The sequence below is a fragment of the Ornithorhynchus anatinus genome, chromosome 4, assembly GCF_004115215.2.
Source record: "Ornithorhynchus anatinus isolate Pmale09 chromosome 4, mOrnAna1.pri.v4, whole genome shotgun sequence".
NCBI classification, from domain to species: Eukaryota; Metazoa; Chordata; class Mammalia; order Monotremata; family Ornithorhynchidae; genus Ornithorhynchus; species Ornithorhynchus anatinus.
The window spans coordinates 70,710,125-70,727,959 of NC_041731.1; the positions used below are offsets into that span (position 1 = coordinate 70,710,125).

A 17,835-nucleotide genomic window follows, 5' to 3' on the forward strand; every position below is an offset into this window, starting at 1 on the left:
GTTCTATATGAAGATGGGATGGGGGAGCGTTCCAGGCCAGAGAGAGGATGTTATGGACAAGGACCCAGCCTCAAGATCGATGAGAAAGAGGTACAGTGAATAGGTTGGAGCTAGAGTGAATTGTGTCGGCTGGGTTACGGTAAGACATCAGTGAGTTAAGGTAGGAGGGAGCTAACCAACTGAGTGATCTAAAGCTGATGGTTCAGCTTTTCTTTTTCATGAAGAGGTGGATGGGCAACAAGAGGAAAGTTGTGACAAAAGATCATTGCACTATTAAGACGTTACCATAATCAATTTCCAAAACAGTGGTATTACCTTTAATGTAACACCAAAGAGCATGGAATGGATATTCATTTTTCATTAATATCCCTAACTTTGTAAAGATTTGGAAAATTGCTAAAATTATAAATGTGTGTATGTTAAGTGGTTTAGACATCTTATGATTTTACAGCTCAGTCAGTAGAGCATCAGACTCTTAATCTGAGGATCCAGGGTTCAAGTCCTTGTTGGGACCAGAAGACGTTTAGGGAAGCAGCATGGTCTAGTGGATAGAGCACTGGCCTGGGAGTTAGAAGGACATGGGTTCTAGTCCTGTCTCTGTCACTTGTCTGTTGCGTGACCTTGGGCAAGTCATTTGACTTCTCTGGGCCTCAGTTATCTCATCTGTAAATGGGGATTAAGACTGTGAGCCCTATGTGGGACAGCGACTGTGTCTAACCTCCTTAGCTTTTATCTACCCCAGCATTTAGAACAGTGCTTGACACATAGTGAGTGCTTAGCAAATACCATTATTATTATTTTCGATTCAGTTTACACTCCAAATTTTATTTCTTCATCATCATCAAAATGATTTGTTGAAAATCTCTACTTTGAAAACTTACACCTAAAATACTTACATAAATGAATTTCTTTAATTATGCTGAATACTGTAAAATGATACTGAATCAATTCATAATTTATACTGACAATTTCTAAAAATAATAATTTTGAGAACTACTGAGAAATACACAATTTCTGATTTGTGATGATACAAATTTACACTGAAAAAAGTGGAAATCCCTCAATGGAGAAGTTATTTGCTCATTGTATTCATATCAATAAACTTATAAAGATCTCACAAAAGTAATAAAGCCCAGAGTCAGGACTCAAAAATGTAAGGAACCAAGAAAATAAAAACAAATCAATCAATGGTATTTAATGAGCATACTGTGTGCAGAGCATTATACTAAAAGCTTGAGGGAGAACAATACAACAGAGCTGGTAGACATATTCTCAGCACACATGGAGCTTATGAGACAGACATTAATATAAAATTGAAAAATTATGGAGATGTTCATAAGTGATGTGGGATTTTCATATAGTATATTATTTTTATTAGGTGGAATTTATGATTCTGCTTCAGAAACAAGACTTTATGATGTTCTCTTGCCAAAAGCTAATATGCATATTCTGGGTTACTGAGAGAAGAAAAGGTTGATAGCTGGTCTAGGTTCATGTATTTCTGGTTCATGTCTTTCAGTGCAAATTCTCATCAGCAATTCAAGAGCTTTGTCATCTATTCTATTCCTGTAACCCAATCTCATCCTTACCAGGGATAAGAACCCTTTCTATAACAGAGCAGTTGAGGCTGGAAATGACTGAAGACTATAAATCTGATAAATATTTGGAAATTTGTCTTTATAGTTTGTCAAAATGCACTTGCCAGAGTTCTTGTCTTGACAGCTGGGTGAGACTTTTTAGTCTGAAATTTTTAAACAAATCCCATTCTCTAGCCAAGTGGGAAACAACCACATTATTTAACTATAGCAACCTTTCCAAGTGAATCATAAATATTTCAAGTTTTTTGATTTCATAACCTTCTATAGCTGGTTTATATCCAGAGGTTATGTTATCCAGAGAATATGTTACAACAGAGTTGGTGGACACATTCTCTAAGATTCCATTCTTTATCCTTTCCAAGAAACTATGTGATTTCTCTAGAAGCTAAGTGGCATGTAGCAAGTTAACTCTATCATTTTGAAGACATAGTGCCAGCTTTGAGAGTGGATCAAGTATTTCATTAGTTAGTAAAAGATGCAAGACAACAGAGTCCATAAGTCTGGGTTCGCTCCTGGGGTCTGGTTTTATTTATGGGACTTGTGCTTTTCTCATTGATCATACTTTCAAGACATGGCACTGTCACAGGAAGTAGTCTAAGGAGTGATTTACTTCTACTCTCATCCTGAAGCAGCATGGCCTAGTGGATAGAGAACGGGCCTGGGAGTCAGAAGGACCTGGGTTCTAATCCTGACTCCTCCACTTGTCTGATGTGTGGCCTTGGGCAAATCACTTCATTTCTCTATGCCTTAGTTACCTCATTTGCAAAATGGGGATTAAGACTGAGAATCCCATGAGGGACATGGACTGGGTCCCATCGGATTACTTGTATTTACCCCAGGACTTAAAACAGTGCCTGGTACATAGTAAGTGCTTAACAAATACCATAAAAAAAACAAGACTCGATTGGATTCTCAGGTGTGGTTAAACCTCCTCCACAATTTTAGCTGAAGTTTTTAAATCACAAAAATTCTTGCGAGTACTTTGATACAAGCTATAGAGCGAGCTAAGCATTTCAATGATGTCATCCCAACCTGTAATTTTAAATGTACCATCTAATGGTGACTTAGGAAGTGTATGGAAATTAAAAAGGGCATTTTCCTGTCTGAGGAGGACTGGAATGTCCGGCTTTATTTGGAGGTTAAATCAAGTATCGTAACTAATGAAGCCAATCACCTTATTAACATCTCCTGCCATTCCTCTCCAAACTCCTTGAGCGAGTACTCTACCAAGCATTTAGTACAGTGGTCTGCACACAGCAAGTGCTCAAACAATACGGTTGATTTATCGATCTATGCTAAAGTCTGTGAAGGCACCAAGAATGGTTTGCTTTAGGCCTTCAGTATTTCCCTGCTTAGCATCCTCAGGTCTAAGTATTTCACATTTGGCAAACTATGTACTTATTCACAAAGATAATGTATATAATTTCTAGGTCACTGATGCTTGCATCTGGAGCTCCATCAGTAAGCAGGGAGAGATACTGTTCTCATAGAATACTAATGATTGGTTGATAGTCCATGACTCTTCCACTGATGTCTGTGAACTCCTAACAGTTTGCTTCTGTTAGGTAGGCTTGCCCCAAGTCTATTCCATGCCAAGCCTCTAGCAAAGTGGCATGAGAAAAGTTCAGATGTTGAATTTACTGTTTAGTTATCGTAAAGACAGTGTTCAACAGCTTGGCAACCTATCTTTGGTTTGCCTCGGCTTCTTCAAAACTGCAGTTTGCTGTTGCTGGATTTGTAATTCTCCAAGACAAATAGGAAATATTTCAAACACATAGCTCTTTGGTGTAGTTCTCTAAAAAAGTATTTATTCACATTGATCACGGGCTTCTCCTTGAAAAAGGACAATCAATCAATCAGTCAATGGTATTAGAGAAGCAGAGTGGCTCAGTGGAAAGAACCCAGGCTTGGGAGCCAGAGGTCATGGGTTCGAATCCCAGATCTTCCACTTGTCAGCTTTGTGACTGAGGGCAAGTCACGTAACTTCTCTGTGCCTCAGTGACCTCATTTGTAAAGTGGGGATTAAGATTGTGAGCCTCACATGGGACAATCTGATCACCCTGTATCTCCCCCAGTGCTTAGAACAGTGCTCTGCACATAGTAAGCGCTTAACAAATGCCAACATTATTATTATTATTATTATTATTTATTGAGTGCTTACTTTGGGCAGAGCACTCTATTAAACACGATGCTGTTGATGCAGGAGCACTGTAATTTCCAATCAACCTGATGGGAGCCTCTTGTTTCCTACAGAGAGATCAGTAAATTCTGTCCACCACTCTCTTATCATGAGATTACTACTGAAGTCAGTCAAAGGCATTATTGACCCCTGCTTGCCATTTTTTAAGTGTCCCTAGAAAAAGAGCCTTCCTAGCACCGTCCTCTGCTCCATAGCTTTTCAGTCAATCAATCAATGACATTTTTTGAGTGCTTACTGTTTGGAGGGAATTTTAAGTGCTTGCCCTGTACTAACTTCTTTCTTCAAAGTTCTTTTAGTCCTTACCCAGTTCCATGGGAATAGTTGGGATCGAGTCTACTGTAAGAACCAGAAACATATGTAATATTATTAGTGCATTTCAAGTGTAATCCCAGGTTTGTCTTTCTGGTCCATTTTTACTTAGTAACCCGTCTTCAGTTGACATGTAAAACTCTACAATGTCCAAGCAAAGCAGTACCAATGCAAACATTCACTTCAAAGAAAACTGAACTCATTTTGTTTATTGTACCATCTCAAATACATGCGGAGCAAGAAGCACTTGGGACCACATAGAAAACATAAAATGATTTCAAAATAAAGTTTTTATTTAATTCAAGTGGTTGGGAGAGCTCTTCAAGCAGTAGCTATCCAAACCATAATGTTTGATATTCACAGAAAAAAGCTTCTTCCACCCAACAGTGACCTGATTTTAAAATTCAAGAAGAATGTTTATATGGAAATATGTAAAACTTTTTCCGCTCTTCTGGAAAGGAAGCTGCTAAGTAAAGACACTTCAGCCGTTCAATTTCTAATGCTAATTAATGAATATAAAATGGTTGCTGGCATCACTGAGTCCAGAGGTGTCAAGTTTTAAAAATGTACCTGTACAAAACAGAAAGACCACATCACCACCAGGTGTCATTCCAGGACATTGCACCTGATTCTGCAGCTACTTAGGGTTAACTAAAATAGTCAATCTGGAGCCTAAAATTGCTTCTCATTTCTGAAAATAGGATCCTCTGTCACCTTTGATTAGGTTTTAGCAAACAATATAGTAGAGTGCTAGACTGTCATCTTTTTAAGGTACTTCTGGATTTCTCTTGCTCTTGAATTTGTAACCTTCATCTACCCTATCCTGAGCCACATGACACTTACGTACATATCCATAATTTATTGTAAAGTCTGTCTTCTGCTCTAGACTGTAAGCTCCTTGGGGGCAGGGAAGATACCTACCAACTTTGTTATATTGTACTCTCCCAAGCATTTATTATAGTACTCTGCACACAGTAATCACTCAACAAATATGACTGCTAGATTGATTCACTACCAATCTAGAAAATAGAGAATTTCCCTTTTTTTGTTTTGTTTTGGTCCTGTCAAGAAAAAGAAGTGTCATGGTCATCTGGGAGAAAAGTCATGAGGATTTTTGTTTGTTTTGGTTTATGGAAATAGGCTTTGTTTTTTTAAAAAAAGTAGACCAATGAATGACTCACCAAAACAGGACAGAGAGGAAAATATCTATCTATGCATCACATTGGAAACAATGGCCTAGAGTTCAGTTAGTCCTTTTCCTCACACTGACACAGAACTTCCAATATAGTCAGTGAAAGGATTGAGTCACTTTCATTTCTGAGGTCTTGGTGGCCTCCTACTCTACTGATGTGTAGTGGGAAAGCTGACTGGTGGAAGGATGTGGTAGAAGAAGAATGCATCTCCTCCCAGTGTTCTACGCTATCCGAATGTAGTGTGTACCTCTTTTAATGAGAGAATCAGGGAGAAGTCAGGGAAAATAATCAATCAGTGGTATTTATTGAGCGCTTACTCTGTGCAGAGCACTGTACTAAGTGCTTGGGAGAGTACAATATCACAAAGTTGGTAGACATATTTCCTGACTCCAAGGAGCTTACAGTCTAGATGGGGAGACAGATATTAATATAAATAAGTTATGGATATGTACATAAATGCTGTGGGGCAAAGGGTGGGGTGAATGGAGAGTGTAAATCCAAGTACATATCTTTGGCTTTGTAGCTTCCTGGGGATGGGTTTTTGTGTCTCAGGACCCGTACATCAGAAAGTCATCCTATACAATTTGTTTTTGCAGTCGTTAAATGTAGACACTTCCTACTGAAGATTGAAAGTAAATTGGGACAATATTTGTATCCTTTAATGACCAGAATACTGAATAGGTTTCTAGAGTGCTCATCATAAGTAGAAGGGCACACAATAACTATTGCTTGATAGTTCTACCCCTTCCACAAAATAGCCAATCATTCCTTTAATTTCATTTGATTTTAATGACTAGATTATAATTGGAGAATGTTTTATCCTTAAAATAACTTCAAAAATGCCACAAAACTTCAAATATTTTCCCTGAATACTTATTTTTCATTTTTAGGAGGTAAAGCACAACTTAATATTTATTGAGATGTTCAATAATATGCAGTATATAAAATTTAAGGAACAGCAAATACTCTTTTAAATTAAAGATCTGCAGAACTACATGCACACACATCCACTCACATGTATAAAAACAGTCCATTTTCAAAGAGAATGGTCCAGATGGTGAGATCCTATTAATTTGTGTTATTTAGCTGAAGTGACGATGCGTGGTGAACTTAGTACAACACTGTTTGGACATAAGGATAGCTCTTTGCTTGCTAACGGTTTTGCTCCATAGAGGATAAGTGTACATACAAGAAGCAGTTGATACAAAGATCACAGTCATGTTTGGGATTGAACTATTTGGAAAATCAAAATGTTAAACAATGAATTAGCCCAACTTTGAAGGTTGCTATAGGTTGCAATATTCATTTTCAGGACTTCACAGATGTATTTTAAGTGTAAAAGCAGATTTGTTTGTAGTTAATTTAAGAACCCAGTTCATATAATGGACAAGTAGATATTAGAAAGTAATGGAGGGAAAATCTCTTTGGAACTAGGAATTCCTCCTAAATAATTCATGTAATAAATGGGTCCTCAAGTTGGTCTACATATATAATGTAAATTGCTGCCATCTGAGTACTCTGATTGTCTCAGAAACAATCCCAAGTGGTACTATTGGCTGAGGGAACCTGTAATCCCTTCCTCCTCTCCATCACACATGCTCTAATGGAACCCCAAATCCACCTGTCATGATCCTGCATCTCAGAAGACATGTTGGAGGGAGGGAGGAGAAAACAATTACTAGTCAACTCCTGGTCACCTGCCGGTTCAGCCCTAAATCCTGCAAAAATAGGACAGGCTAAATCCAAGAGAGGTGAGTTCCAGTCACCAACCTTCTTCCTTCTATCTCCCTGTGGAAACCAGCTCATCCCGCACATATTCATACATCGCTTTGTTCCTTAAAATCCTCCACTGACCCTCTGGATCCCTCTGCAGCAAACAGAAACTCACCACTACTGACTTCAAGACTCTACCAAGTCACCCAACCTACATACCTACTCTCTTCACAGCTACTCACCAGTCTGGTCTCTTCAGTCATCTGAACTGACCTTTTAACTGTATCTCAATCTCAACTATCCTGCTTCTTTCCCCTGACTCACACTTGCCCCAGGTTGGAACTTTCTCTTGCCCCGAATCCAATAGATCTTATGCTTACCCAGATTGTAAAGGCCTCCTGGAAGCCCATTTCCTCCCACATACCTTCCCTGACTAAATCCCAGTATCCCATGTAATATCAACCCATCCTCCATATTATTATCATCACCATGTACGTCTATATATTTTTTCAATTGTATATTTAATTATTTTTTTTGATTACTCTGCAAATACTTTTTTGCCTATCTCCTGACCTTCTTCAGGTTCAAATTTCCCATGATATACAAACCTGAGAATGAAAATATTCTTGTTTAAATCCTTACTCTAGATTAAAATCACCTTATGATACAACTACCCCAGGGACATAATCAATATTCTTTCATGCCTTACTCTACTCTAAACTCATGCCCTACTACTAGATATTCTAATTCTCACTGAACACCATAGGAAAGTAAATGCCCTCTTCCCCCTTCCATCCTTGGGCTGAAATTAAACAATTAACAATGAATAGATCTTGAAGGAAGCTCTGCCCACACTCTGAGTCAGAACAGACAATCATTTATGAGGTATTGAAGAGATCTTTGAGCAGATAACCAAGTAAATTGTTGGACTGTTTAATTTAGAATGTTTAATTTAGTACAGATGAGTCAGATGTCAAGTTAATTTTATCTCATTCAGAGGAATCATTTTCTAATGAAGACCTCTTTGAACTTTGATGATTTTAGGTACCATTGCAAAATCACAAAACTGATAAAGTTATGTTTCTCCAAACAATCATCCATCAAATAATGGTATTTATTGAGTGCTCATCCAGCTAAAATCTTGAAATTAAAAGTCTTTCATCAAATTGGGAAGAAACTGGATGAACATATCAATGAACCTGAAGATGACAACCCAAAAGGAGAGTTGAGTTCAAAGATTTGCAGGGATATTCAAGAGTTCATTTGCTATCAGGTGCTTTAAGAACAAAAAGAGCTAGTCTTTTCTTCAACCCAACTTGGACAAACTGTTTATGGCAGTTATTAATCTACTAACACACTCAGCAAAACAAACCTCTACTTCTGCAGCCTCCCATAATAAATATTATTATTATAATTTTATAAATATTTTTCTAACCTACAACCATTTCAACTGATCTTTGAGTTTTTCTACTGTTCAATAAATCATAATTATATAAGAAACCCTTAATTTATATAAAAATGTAATATTTTGGTTACTTTAATAAAGATTAAAAAAGAGTCTAATTATGTTTATCCTTACAATGTACTGTATGGTAGGAATTACTTTTCCTGAGGTTATGGAATGGATCCTAATTTATCATTTGTAGTTTTGGGAAAACATATCCTATAATACAAATATCCATGATACAAATATCCATGATAAAACCATATTTTCAAAGGACTTTAATTTGGTAGCATCATGGAGTATACCAGTGTTCAATCTAATTCACTTACCTGGAGGAATTGGATTAGACCAGATGATCTCTTGAGAGTAGGACCCATTGTCTTTTACTTCACTGTGCTCTAGTAAGCATGTAGTGCAGTGTTCTAAACCCAGTAGAAACTTAATCAGTACACTTGACTGATTAATGATATTATGAGTAGCATATACTCTTGACTAAGAATAGGTCATTACTTCCTGCTCGTCTTTTAGAGCCCAGCACTTTCAATCCACTTAAGGTTAAAAGTCACATTATTTAAATAGCATCTCTGGAAAATCTATTTCAAAATTCCAAGAATAATAATCAAGCCAGAAAGATGCCAATTGAAGAAACTTTTCACTTCTGAATAGAGCTTCATTTAAACAGTGAGGACCTAATCCACAAATGGGTACTAATAAAATTTACCCTTTGAACATATGACTTACAGCAATCAATCAATAAAAGTATTTATTGTGCACTGACTATGCACAGAACACTGTACTAAAAAATTGGAGAGTTCAACAAAGGTAGAAGGCATGGATCCTGCCCCTAAGGAGCTCTCAATCTTAAGTGGGAGACATGTATCTAATAATTTGTCAATAGGAGGGAAAAGTGCTCACTGTTAGAACATTTAAATTAATATGTACAAAAGTGTGGTGTGAGGTTGTAAGTGCATAAATACTGAGATTATAGTTTCAAAAATATGACCTGGGGAGAAAAAAATAATAATTGAGGAAAGAACTTTGAAGATAGGTAGAGCAATGGTCTGGTAGATTTGGAGGAAGGAGTTCCAGGAGTGAGGAAGGGTGTGAGTTAGGGGTCAGAAATGGGAAAGTCAGTAAAGAAGCACAGCTTGTATGATATAGTTTCTTTTCACTTTAAATAAAACAAAGAATAGAATCAGAATAATGCAGTTTTCCTGACTATCCCTAGTGAGCTTCCTGATTCTTGACAGCCTGTTGACCTAGTCTAGACCATAAACTTCAGTAAAAGATGAGTACTTTCTTCACCTTATGAAAGTGAATATGATATAGATGAGTCAAGAAAAGGCAGAACTGAACTCTTCCCCTAAACCTTCAAAAATACACACTGCATTCAATGTATACTGATTCTATCTGGAAACACGCACAACTTTGTTTCAAATTACTTCACAGAACTTTTGAATACAAAGGTGTAATTCAGTGACACTAATCAAGTAGCATAATCCAAAGCAAAGTCATTCTATGCTATATAAATTCACATTTCATGAAGGAAATGCATAATGGAAAGAAATATCCATTAGGACTAAATAATACAAATATCATCAGAGCTCTTGCCTTGATATATCAGTACTTTCAAAAACCTAATGCCTAGCCTACATTTTGCATTTATGAAACTGGCAATCTTCAGGCTTAAGCAGAAATACATAGATATAAAATAGAAGAAATAAATGTATAGAATCCTATTACCCCTTTAAAGACATTTCTGTCCAGTGGAATCAGTTCTGGGGACATAATTTTGAACAATGAGTTTCTTTAGCTCTAAAACAAATAACATAGCTGCTCTCCCTGACTATCTTCTCATTCTGGGATGTGGTTCCATCAGCACTATGTTTAAAGAAAAAGATTCTAGAGTGCATATTTTATGTTTCTTATTCATAATTCATATCATTAGAGGCAAAGGGAATATAGCATTCTCTCTGATGTGTCCTCAGAGAAGCAAACTCAGTCTAAGCCATATGAGTTCTGATCAGCAAGGAATACTAAGAGGAAGCCATATGGAGCTGATGTATGTACTCCTTAAAATGAAGAAAAGTGACATCACCATTTAAAATCAATAAGATTACATCATTGCTCCCATAGGTGACTGGTGCCACTGCAATTCAGTTCTGGTACATCCAAAATTACAAATTAATATGATGGTGCTTTGTCCTTGGTTATAATTCAAGGGGGCTGAAGCTATTTTTATAAGCTCTCTGAATTTTATGAACATTTTCTTGGAAATGCAGGTTAAAAACATTTAAAAGTCAAGTTATGCGATTTTATGCTTGAAATTGAATTCATGCTTTTCTAAAGGCTGAACATGTCCTAGCTTGATTTAAGCCTGGAGTGACATAACTCCCTGAAAATATTCAAGGGAACTTCTTTGCTGCGAACACTTTACTAAGGTGAAATAATAAAATGAAGCAAAGTTGATTTAAATTCATTTAAATCAAAACTTTATTATTTAGCAGACATTTTTCAAAGCCCTGCCTCCTCAAGCAAAATGGAGAGCTGAGCAACTGTCTGGTGAATTTGGGGATGTAACCACCTTCTTTCTAGAGATTAAGGTTGAGATTTCTACTTTTCCTCAGTATCCCCACCTGAATTATCCAGCTAATTGGGTCAAATAGCCACTTCCTTTTGACTTTTATTATTATTTTCAGTGACAAAAGGGAAACTAAACAAATAGAAAACCTCAATCAATCAATTTTTCAATGGCATTTATTGAGAACATACCATAAGCAGAGCACTGTACTAAGTGCTTTACACTTTACCAGTGAACCCAATTTCATTTTGATATGACTTATCCTTATCTGCATTTTTCTATGACAACTAGATAATCTCTCAGGAAAACCACTTATTAGCCTTATTTTGTGTAGTTCAAATTAGACAAGAGCTTTTACAGAAACAGCATGGCTCAGTGGAAAGAGCCTGGGCTTGGGAGTCAGAGGTCATGGGTTTGAATCCTGACTCTGCCACTTGTCAGCTGTGTGACTATGGGCAAGTCACTTAACTTCTCTGTGCCTCAGTTACCTCATCTGTAAAAAGGGGATTAAGAATGTGAGCCTCATGTGGGACAACCTGATTACCCTGTACCTATCCCAGTGCTTAGAACAGTGCTCTGCACGTAGTAAGCACTTAACAAATACCAACATTATTATTATTATTATTATTATTATTAAGGCTCTACCTGATTTAACCCAAATTTTATAAATTAAAGCTCAACATGAAAATAATTAAATATTGATTTTTTAAAAAATATTATATTTTTCTTAGTATTTTCATCTCAAAATGGATCTATTTGAATTCATGAATTCATCCTAATTTTGTCTCACTAAACAAGTTGATTTACCACATTTGTGCAATGACTTGTCGGTGCACTCAGTTTTACCAGAACATATGTTTTCCCTAGGTTTTGGCTAGTGCTGTGGTAGACAAAAATAATCAAGTTGGACAAATTCCCCATCCTACATTAGACTCCCATTCTTAGTGGGAGGGAAAACAAATATGTCATTTCCATTTTACAGATGAAGAAACTGAGGAACAGAGAAGCTAAGTGACTTACTCAAGTCACACAGCCAGCTGATTATGGCCGATGGTGATGGTGCTACTGGTGGTGATATAGTTTGAGAAAAGAGTACACAAGGGTTTGATAAATGGCTTTTAGGACATGTGAAAATACATCTTTGCCCTGATTTTTTCTTGGCATAATTTCATCCCAGCACACCTTGATCCATTTTCACTCCCAAAACAATCCCTCTCTTCTCTGTGTTTAAATAAATGCAGAGAAGCAGCGTGGCACAGTGGAAAGAGCACGGGCTTTGGAGTCAGGGCTCGTGAGTTCGAATCCCAGCTCTGCCACTTGTCAGCTGTGTGACTGTGGGCAAGTCACTTAACTTCTCTGTGCCTCAGTTCCCTCATCTGTAAAATGGGGATTAAGACTGTGAGCCCCATGTGGGACAACCTGATTCCCCTGTGTCTACCCCAGCGCTTAGAACAGTGCTTGGCACATAGTAAGCGCTTAACAAATACCAACATTATTAAAATACCAACATTATTAAATAAATGAATGTAAGCAGCACAAGGGTTATGTGAAGATTAGGTTGAGAGATACCCTTGATTATATCAGTGGGAGTGAGCATAGAAAGAAAGCTGGTCTTAGTGTAGTTGTGAAGATTTGCCCTTTGTCATCTTTCTGCAGTTAGCTCTTCAAAGGAGAATGTTTTAGTGTAAGCCTGGATGGAGAGAGCAATTTTAGGGAAAGGGGCAGGGCAAATACTCCTCCTTGAATATCAGAACCACTTAGTGTCCTCTTGGGACTGATGGGTAGTCTGGAGCCTTCAGAAGAGCAATCAAGGAACTCTGCCAACCAACAATGAGTTTGCAGTGTATTTGCTATGAATTCAGTTTTCCAGAAAAGACCTTCATTCCATGGCTAACTAGGCTACTATATGAGCCTATCGATAACAATTTCCTTGGCAATGATTGACCAGTTATGTAGTTCCGGTTTTCATGACCTCATACACTAAATACTTTACTCTTAATAACCTAATAAAGTTTCCTACCAGAATAATATTTGAAAGATCCATAAAGCAATTCGGTACTTAAAAACCTACTCAAACAGCAATTTCAAAGTGTCTTAGACAAATATCAGTAATGTCAAGTTATAGTCCAATGTTAGGATTTACTGAAAAATCTAGGCATAAATATTATGGAATGAAAGTGTTATCAAGCCAGCAAACCCTGACATAATTGTCCTCCATTGCATTAAGCATTTTTCTCTGCAATAATATCTGCAATGAGTAATAATGAAATAGTGTGGTAGCTCTCTCTCTCTCTCTTTTTTAACAATAGATTAGTCATATCTTTATAATTTAAATAAATTGAGCAAATACTCTTAGTTTTTAAAAATAGTGCTCATGAGATGAACTCATTTAAAAAATCCTATCCACAGTATCCCTAAGTTTCTTAGATTTAATTCTTAGATTCGGTACAACACTAGAAAGAATTGGCATACCTCAGCAGCAAAAAGAAACTTACCTAATGCAGGGGAAGAGGTCACCAGATAATGCTGTTTCAGACCAATAGACAACCGAGAAAGGCTCCTCTGTTTGTGGACCCAAGGGATGAGCAATTAACGTAAATGAATCTGGGTGTAAAATTGTTGCATTTGTCCTCTAAGATGAAATCATCAAAATCTGCACTGATTCCTGTGCTGCTGAATCCGTCCTTTGTTCTAAGCAGAATGCTAAAATTGGAGTTTCCCTCCCTGCTCCTTCTTGCTCACTGAACACTGATGCATTCTGACAAACAGCTTCTAGCCAAATATCCAGATTCGGGGGGAGAAAGGGTGGTGGAAATAAACACAAGTGCACCTCCCTCCTTAAGACTGACCACTCAAATGAGCCAGAAGCACAAATATGTGAATCTCATAGAGGGGAAATCTATAGCCCTATTAATGCTAATGGAAGTGTATGGAAACTCATTTGTAAAATATACTGTGAAGTAATTCTTCCTTTCTATGCTCATTTACATTAATACAGTCTAGAATGTCTCTAGACTTAGCTCTCTCTTGTGCTAAGAACATTTATTTATTTGAACACAGAGTAGAGAGGGAGTCTTTGGGGAGTGAAAAGTTGATGGAGGTTTGGTGGGATGAAACTCTGCCAAGAAAAATCAGGGCAAAGGTTTATTTATTTTCAAATACCATAAGTGTTATCTATGAAATCCTAGTGTATTTTTTTCCTCAAAGTGGTAGCAGTACCATCATTCGTATCATTTGCAATTCTAATTAATGGCTACAGCCTTAGAGAATACAATGAGCTCAACTATCCCTCTGCCAGGAAGGCATCCCCTAAACTCCATGGAAATCAGTACCCTCTTCAACTCTCCTCACAGCTAGATGATTCTTCAATCTTCTGAAGCCAGAGGTCTTGGCAGGCACTGACTTAGGTTTCTAGTACATAGCATCTTGCATGGTCCAGCAAACTGTTTGATAAAGCAGCATGGCCTAGTGGATAGATCACAGGCCTGGGAGTCAGAAGGACATGGGTTCTAATCCCGGCTCCAGCACTTGTCTGCTGTGACCTTGGGCAAATTACTTCACTTTTCTGTGTCTCAGTTCCCTCATCTCTAAAATGAGAATGAAGACTGCAAGCCCCATGAGGAACATGGACTGTGTCCAACCTAATTAGCTTTTATCAACTCCAGTGCTTAGTACAGTGCCTAGGACATAGTAAGTGCTTAGAGAAGCAGCGTGGCTCAGTGGAAAGAGCCCGGGCTTTGGAGTCAGAAGTCAAGGGTTTGAATCCTGGCTCTGCCACTTGTCAGCTGTGTGTCTGTGGGCAAGTCACTTAACTTCTCTGTGCCTCAGCTACCTTATCTGTAAATTGGGGTTTAACTGTGAGCCTCAAGTGGGACAACCTGTATCTACCCCAGTGCTTAGAACAGTGCTTTGCATATAGGAAGCACTTAAAAAATACCAATATTATTATTATTAATAAATAACATAAAACAAACATGCAGAAAACTGGAGTCCAGCCTAATGCTATTGCCCCCATTCTCAGATAGTATTTGGTTTTCCTGGCCTCATACTGACTTGACTCTCTAATTTATCATCTACTGGACTCTTTATAAGTGGAAGCCAAATTGGAAATTGGGTCACATTCCCACTGCATCTGCTACCTCATACAATAGATGACATTGCCTCGGAGATTGCTGGAAATTATTGTCCCAGAATACGGAGAAATTTCTTCACATATAGAGCTTTCAGACATAAGTAAGCTCCCTCTAAATTGCAAGCTCCTTGTGGGCAGGGAATATGTCTAACCACTCTGTCGTATTCTCCCAAGTGCTTAGGCCAATGTTCTGGACACAGAAAACACTCAATAAATACCTTTAATTGACTGATTGGTAGTGTCCTAGCTGTTATTCTATTCTCCCCGACCTGAGATTTCTAAAATCATACGGGAGTGGGGGAATCTTAGGGAAGTTGGGAGACTTCCTAACTCGCTCAAACCTGACAAGGTATGGCTTGGTATTGGCCCATGCCAGGCTTCAAAAGTTATTCAAGGAACAGATGTGCTGGGGACAGAACGATCTGAGCTGCATACTGAAATAATTCAGTGGCATACACTTTCAATTCCACCTTCTTTATCTTCCTTATTTCCAAATGGTTTTATGCAGGTCTTGTTTTATGCTGCCTATTCAACTCCAACCCATAGCAATGCCTTGGACCCATCTCTCCCAGAATGCCCCATCTTCATCTGCAATCATTCTCGTAGCATATCCATAGAGTTTTCTTGGTAAAAATAAGGAAGTGGTTTACCATCGCCTCCTTCTGCACAGTCAACTTGAGTCTCCTCCCTTGACTTTCTCCCAAGCTTCTGCTGCCCAGCACAGGTGAGTTTTGACTTGCAGCAGATGGCCTTACACTCACTAGCCACTGCCCAGGCTAGGAATGGAATGGACAGGCCTCTGCTTGACTCTTCCTCCCATAGTCAAGACTGGTGGAGTGCTGGAAACTCTCCAGGTGTGACCCTCAAAGGGATTGCAGGTCGTATAACCCCCTAAAACCGGTGAGAAAAGAAGAGTCAGGCTCATTGAATAGAGGGGCAGTGTCCTTTCCTCGAGGTAGGGGTTAAAATTAATCATAATATTTTCTATTTTTCTGAAATCACTAAAGCACTTTACTTTTATTGTGGTAGAGCCTTTATTTCAAGTTTGGAAAGGGGAAAAAAGTATCTACCTGTCCCAGGCTATGGGTAGAAAGGTTACCTCTCACTTTTAATTTTATTTCTCCAAAGCGTGGCTTCCCTCTCCACAAGCTTCTCATTCTAAAAATCAATCCGTCAATCAATGCTATTTACTGAGCATTTACTGTGTGTAGAGCATTCATTCATTCATTCATTCATTCATTCATTCATTCATTCATTCATTCATTCATTCATTCAATCAATTATATTTATTGAGTGCTTGTGTGCAGAACACTGTACTAAACATTTGGAAAGTACAATTCAGCCACAGAGCACTGTACTAAGTGCTTGGGACAGTACAACAGAGTTAATAGACATGACCCCTACCCTCAAAGAGCTTACAGTTTAGTTGAGTTGTAAATTAGTAAAAAAAGAATACAACACAGAATAAAGAATGTGGAAGAGCCTATATAGGACACAAAGTGGTCTGGATGAGAACAGGGGGAGAAAGTGTCCAGTGCCCTCCCCCCACCCCCTGCCCCCACCTGCCCTGCACAACATACTTAGCAACATCATCAAGGTATATATTGAATATACCCTGAAGCTAACAGGCTATGATGCAGCAGCTGGTCCTATCATAAGAGAATGTCTCTTAGGTGGTAGACGGTGGAGAAGAGAAAAAAATTGTTCAGATTAGCTCATCAATTCTCATCATTTTGCTATACATCAGGTAGAGGTTGGTCAGGCTTGGTGCCAAAACCGAAACTAGAATTCAGTATTTTTGATTCCCAAAACCAGCACTCTCCACAAGTACCACAAAATCCCTTTAATGCTATTTTGTTGTGAAAGTGGTTTACTTTTAAAATATGTATTGCTTTTAGGCTAGTGTTGTACACTCAATTGTTCATTCAATTATTTATTCCAATTACTCTGTCAATCGTTTGAGTGCCTCCCCTGTTGGAATGAAAATCCTTGGAGTAGAGAATGTGTTCTTGCTTATGATTTCCAAACACTTAGCATAGTGCAATACTCTGAGTGGATGCTTAATAAATATCATTAGTTTTAGGGTATTTATCCTCCTCCATTTCCATCCGTCTCATTCTATATTATTCAACTTCATTATTCCCTTCACTTAGAGGAAGAATGAAGCCTGCACTTTTCTTGTCTTAGCTCTTCCTTCTGCAACAACTCTGCACTTGGGTATATTTTCCTTTAAGGACTTGGATATTCACCACTCTCTCAGTTCCCACAGCACTTATGTACATCCATCTGTATTTTTTTAATGTCTGTCTTCCGTTCTAGGCTGTAAGCTCCTTGTAAGTAGGGCACATGACTACCAACTCTGTTGTGTTGTACTCTCCCAAGCGCTTAGTATGGTGTTCTGCACACAGTACAATTTAAATAAATATCATTGATTGAATGATTGGCTGAAAAAATATTCTTCTGAGACTGAGCAAACTCCTTTCACCACTCTCCATCATTGTCCACATGAGCCAGATTCTGCCTGATTCTATGAAGGACTGATAGAACCAGCCTAATAGCACCCTAAAAGTGTAATATGGGAAGTCACCCCATGGATACAGATCACCTTCAGAATAATGAAATCAATCAATTGTATTCATTGAGCACCTTAATGTGAGCAGAACAT

General features: G+C 38.0%; 1 protein-coding gene and 1 non-coding gene across 3 annotated transcripts in view; both read right to left on the reverse strand.

Annotated features, from left to right (window-relative positions):
- The window catches only part of SYBU (syntabulin), an 89,502-nt gene extending 75,833 nt beyond the window's left edge, over positions 1-13,669 (reverse strand). For both annotated transcript variants that reach the window (XM_039911841.1, XM_029062980.2), the window contains exon 1: positions 13,534-13,669. The gene's annotated coding sequence lies outside the window, so the exon portion shown is untranslated. The remainder of the gene's footprint in view (positions 1-13,533) is intronic.
- A 2,235-nt stretch (positions 13,670-15,904) lies between these two features.
- Positions 15,905-16,042, reverse strand: LOC114811420. The gene has a single exon (XR_003759124.1). It is a non-coding gene; the product is annotated as a small nucleolar RNA SNORA7 (small nucleolar RNA).
- Positions 16,043-17,835: the final 1,793 nt, after the last annotated feature.